We start from the raw sequence: 5,801 nt of genomic DNA, 5'->3' as shown, positions 1-5,801 counted from the left end.
AAATCAAAAGTTCAATCTATTTTCCATCATTATTTGCATAATGACAAAATAGGATTAACTTTTGACATATATGGGACAATCATAGTTCACGGACGCAAACACACATATCCCGTAATAATTTTTGCAATATATAAAACCAATAAAGTTTAATACTACAAAATCATCTTCCAAATAAACTTTAGAATTTAAATAAATAAATCTAAAAACATTGCAAGATGAAAAAAGTTGGCAAAAACAATGTGTAATCACAAAACAAGCTATTCCAAACACTAGTTATCCTTCTTAAAACACAAGAATAAAATCCTCATAAGAAGTTTCCTAGACATTGTAGAGCTTTCTCAAGGAATCTAATGAGAATTCCTTCTCATTATTGAAGAACTCATTGATTATGATATCATTTAAATCCTCCAAATCTTCATAAATATCAGCTAACTCACTAAGTTCTCTTTTTAGTTCACACAAGGTGTTCTTTGTCAGGGATAACATTTGTTCACAGTGAGCTATCCTTTCCAACGAAAACATGATTTGAGATTTTAAATCATTTCTTTTGCTAATGAAATCTTTCACCATAGCCCTAAAGTTATTATTATCTAGATAAATAGACAAAAACCAGTTAAAGGAAGAACCTTTTTCGTCATTTGTAGATTTCTTCTTTTTATTTCTTGAGGATAGGGTCCCTTCACAAAGATACACATTAACTGCTTCTACTGCATCCCTTTTTGTGGTTCCTATAGTTACAGGAGCCATGAAAATGTATATTTCAAAGAGAAAGGAGTGAAGGGAATTTTGATCACGAATGAATATAAATAGCATACCGGATAAGTAAATCCTAAAAAAAAACTTTGACAAAGTCATCATGGTTCACGATCCATTATCTATTTTTTGATAAGAAAATATTTAATTGCAAATCTTAACTTAAATAATATTAAACTGCCAAGGATAAGAAATTAACAACTATACAAGAATTGAGAAACCTTGATGCAATCCTCATATTCTCAAGTTAATAATGAGGATGCAAACATCATTATAGTTAAATAGTGATGGAGTGAGCAGAATGCTCACATCTTGTGTCACTTGGTGACTTATCAAGGTTTGTTTCATAAACAACTTTCTTACCTCGTCTGACTCTGGTTCTCTCAGACTTCTTCTTGTTGTCAGGAGTTCTCTGTTGATTACCCAAAACCAGATTCATCCTTTGCATGTCATTCTGAAGTTTGGCAATTCATTTGTTGTTCCTCTTAAATTTCCAATACTTACTTTGAACGTGACTTGCATTTCCACAAAACATACACTTCAGAGATGAATTTTCGTTTTGCATATTTGGCTCCTGTTTATCACAATTTTAATATCCACAGTTCCAGAAGAACGGAACAAAGGAATTATTTGTGCTCATAGTCTTGCTTTTGAACCCTAAACCGTTTGTGTTTCCAAAAGACTTCTGATCGAATAACAGTGCTGAAATCTTGTCAAAACTTCCAAATAACCTTTGCAGGTCACACTTAAGAGTATTAATCTCTTTTTCTTTTAAAGATAGGGTTCTGGTGAATTCATCATTAAGACAGTCAATCTCAAGATTTTTCATTTGAAGTGATGATTCAAGTTTCTTCAAACTTAGTTTTAGTTGAAGATTTTCTTGGTGAATTTCTTCATTTTTATCCAAGAATTCAAAAATCTCAGTGTCAGACTCACATTCTAAATCAAAATTTGAGCTAGAGGAAGTTTCTGCTGTGAAAGCTTAAATTTCCTGTTCAAACTTTGGAAGAATGCGGATTGACCAACTGAATTGATTTTCTTTGTATTGAATCATCAGAAGCATTAGAGAGAGAAAGATGTCCCTCAGATCTTTTTCTTCTTCTCACAATTTCCTTGATCTTTTGTAAAATCAATGACCTATCAGGATCAATATGATTTGAACAACATTCATCATCCAAAGACAAGCAAGGACGACTACTTGAGTTGGTCACATCATTGGACGCAGATATTTTGACTGTTTTCTGATCATGATCAAGAACTCTCAACTTTCCAATGAGTGAGTTCCTGGAAAGTGTTTCAAGGTTATTTCCTTCAAATATGGCATGCTTCTTAGAATCGTATTTGGCTGGCAACGATCTGAGAATTTTGATCACAATGTCCTTTTCAGGAATAGTCTTACTCAACGCAAAAGATGCATTAACAATTTCAGACACTTTGTGATTAAACTCATCAAATGAATGTTCATCATCCATACGAAGGTTTTCCCAATCAGAACTTAGATTTTAAAGGCTAGCTTCTTTCTCAGAGGAATTTCATTCGAATACAGTCTCTAAGATATCCCGGGCTTCTTTAGACTTGGTGCATGTAGTCACATGGTGATGAAGATATGGGGTAATGACATGTATAATATCATTTAAACCGTCATAATTTTTCTTCGCATCAAGAATCTCGTCAGGCTCATATCTACCAATATCCTTTGGAACAGTTACATCACCTTCTGTAACAACCGGAGGATCATAGCCATTAACAACACGAACCCATGTTTGAAAATCACGAGCTTGAAGAAAAGCACTCATAGAAATTTTCTACCATGAGCAATTCGAGCCATCGAAGACTGGTGGTACGTTTATAGAGATAGCACTTCTGTCCATAGAGTCAGATTGATACAAACACATACTTATGAGGTCTTAAACGTGTTTGCCTGTTTTGATACCAATTGAAAAGGCGGGGGTCTAACAACCACACCCAATATTTCGTTTAGGTAATATGTATGGAATAAATCCAATATATTTCCAAGAGAATCAACTAGACAGTCAGACTCAATCAAGGAAAATACATCCAAGAGTTATATCTCAATTTCTCAAATCAATCTGCAATCGAACAGATAGAAATCTGTGAGCCGGATTAATATGAGAAAAAACTTAGATGGTACCAAAAACCAATATCCAAGTGTCAATCAATTTATATCCACAACCAGAGGTTGGATTATCTAATTGATTGAACTACGCACAACTTGTGGTATATCAATTATATAAAGATATAATGCGGAGAAGAAATAACACAAACACCAGAAATTTTGTTAACGAGGAAACCGCAAATGCAGAAAAACCCCTGGACCTAGTCCAGATTTGAACACCACATTGTATTAAGGCGCTACAGACTCTAGCCTACTACACTGACAGCGATCTGAGAATTTTCATCACAATGTCCTTTTCAGGAATAGTCTTACCCAATGCAAAAGATGCATTAACAATTTCAGACACTTTGTGATTAAACTCATCAAATGTTTATTCATCTTCCATACGAAGGTTTTACCAATCGTAATTAAGGTTTTGAAGCCTAACTTCTTTTTCACTGGTATTTCCTTCAAATACGGTTTCTAATATATCTCAAGCTTCTTTAGACTTAGTGCAATTTGACACATGGTGCTGAAGATTTGGGGTAATAGCATGTATAATGTCATTCAAACTATCGGAAGTTTGCTTTGCAGTATTTATCTCCGCAGGGGTGCATTCACCAATATCCTTGGGAACGTTTATATCTCCAACTGCCACAACGGGAGCATTATAGCCATTAACTACATATACCCATGATTGAAAATCACGTGCTTGAAGAAAAGCTCGCATAGCAATTTTCCACCATAAGTAATTAGAGCCATCGAATACTGGTGGTACGTTAATAGAGATAACACCTTTGTCCATAGAGTCAGATCGCTACAAACACAGACTTATAAGGTCTTGAACGTGTTTTCCTGCTTTGATACCAATTGAAAAAGCGGGGGTCTAACAACCATACCCAATATTTCGCTTAGCAATCTGTAAGGACAAACTCCAATATACTTTCTAGAGAATCAACTAGACAGTCAGACTCAATCTAGATAAAAAGTATATCAAAGTGTTTATATCTCAATCTATCGATTTGATATATACTCAAGCAAATAGAAATCTGCGAGTCTTTATCAAATACTAGAGAGATAACTTGGATGGTACCAAAGACCAGTATCCAAGTGTCAATCAATTTAAATCAACAACCAAAAGGTCGAATATTCTAATTGATTGAACAACGCACAACCTGTGATATTTCAATTATGTAACAAAATATAATGCGGAATAGAAATAACACAGACACCATAATTTTGTTAACGAGGAAACCGCAAATGCAGAAAACCCCGGGGACCTAGTCCAGATTAAACACACATTGTATTAAACCGCTACAGACACTAGCCTACTCCAAATTAACTTCAGTATGGACTGTAATTGAACCCCAGCCAATCTCACACTGATCCAAGGTACAGTTATACTCCTACGTCTCTGATCCCAGCAGGATACTACGTACTTGATTACCTTAGCTGATCTCACCCACAACTAAGAGTTTCTACGACCCAAAGTCGAAGACTTTAATAAACAAATCTGTATCACCCAGAAAAGTCCACAGTAATAGATAAATCCGTCTCCCACGAATTACCTATGAGTTTTGTTCTGTCTTTTGATAGAAATCAAGGTGAACAAGAACCAATTGATAAACCAGACTTATATTCCTAAAGAACAGCTTAGTATTATCAATCACCTCATAATAATCTTAATCGACGCGGCGAAAGAAGATATTGTGGAATCACAAATAATGAGACGAAGATGTTTGTGATTACTTTTTATCTTGCCCTATCGGAGATATAATCTCAAGCCAATTCTTTCAATTGAACTCGTACGATAAAAATGGCAAGATCAGATCACACAACTACGAGAAAGTAGTATCAGTCTGGCTTCACAATCCCAATGAAGTCTTTAAGTCGTTAACCTGGTTTAGAAGAAGAAACCAAAGGTTAAAGGAGAATCGACTCTAGCTTAGCACAACTAGTATCACACATAATGTGTGGGGATTATGTTTCCCAGTTGCTAGAGTTCTCCCTTATATAGTCTTTCAAATCAGGGTTCGCAATCAATGTTAGCTTGGTAACAAAGTATTCAATATTCACCGTTAGATGAAAACCTGATAAGATTCAAGCTAATATTTATAAACCGTTAGATCGAAAACATAGCTTGTTATACACAAATGAAATGCACGTTTCTAGGCTTGTGTAACCGTATCAAAACTTGTACATTAGTTGGTTCAACAATAGTTAACCAAATGGTTAGCCGTATGATCAGTTTCATATCAACCATATTCTTCTTCACCATAACTAGTTCAAATGACACAAATGAACTAGTTATAGAATTGTTCAATTGCAAGGAAATCTTATGTACTACACAAGACACAATTGAAGCAAAAACGATGTGATTCACTTGAATCAGTTCATGAACTATATAGCCATGGTTTGCAATTGCATTCCTTAGTTTATATAAGAATAAGTTCACAAACATCGTTTTTAGATATAACCTATTCAAGTTCGCGGACTGGGTTCGCGGACTTAAGTTCCCGGATGGAGTTCACAAACTCCAGCAGAAATTCTCGGGTCGAGAACTTCTGCCAGTTCGCGGACTTAGCTCACCCACTACTCCGGTTCTCTTGATTAACAAAGTTCGCAAACTTCGGTTCAAGGAATAAGGACTTATACATATATGTGTTTCCACAACAATGCTTATATCCTCCAATGGTTATATAATTTAAACTCTCATTTCAATCATTTGGAACATTCTTAGAGGACTTTATTATATAGTTGTTATTCACAAACTATTTTTCGTCAAAGTAAGCAATTTCTAAAGTGATTGAAACTTGTCATGACTTTCGTCACTAGGAGAAGATGAACTTGGCTAAAGCGAAAGCTTTACCAACACATATTTAGAGAAGATACCAAATGTGTATAATCTAAGTCTATATAGCAAAACGACTTT

Source organism: Papaver somniferum, unplaced genomic scaffold, assembly GCF_003573695.1.
Source record: "Papaver somniferum cultivar HN1 unplaced genomic scaffold, ASM357369v1 unplaced-scaffold_118, whole genome shotgun sequence".
NCBI classification, from domain to species: Eukaryota; Viridiplantae; Streptophyta; class Magnoliopsida; order Ranunculales; family Papaveraceae; genus Papaver; species Papaver somniferum.
Note: the sequence above shows the minus strand (reverse complement) of the source record.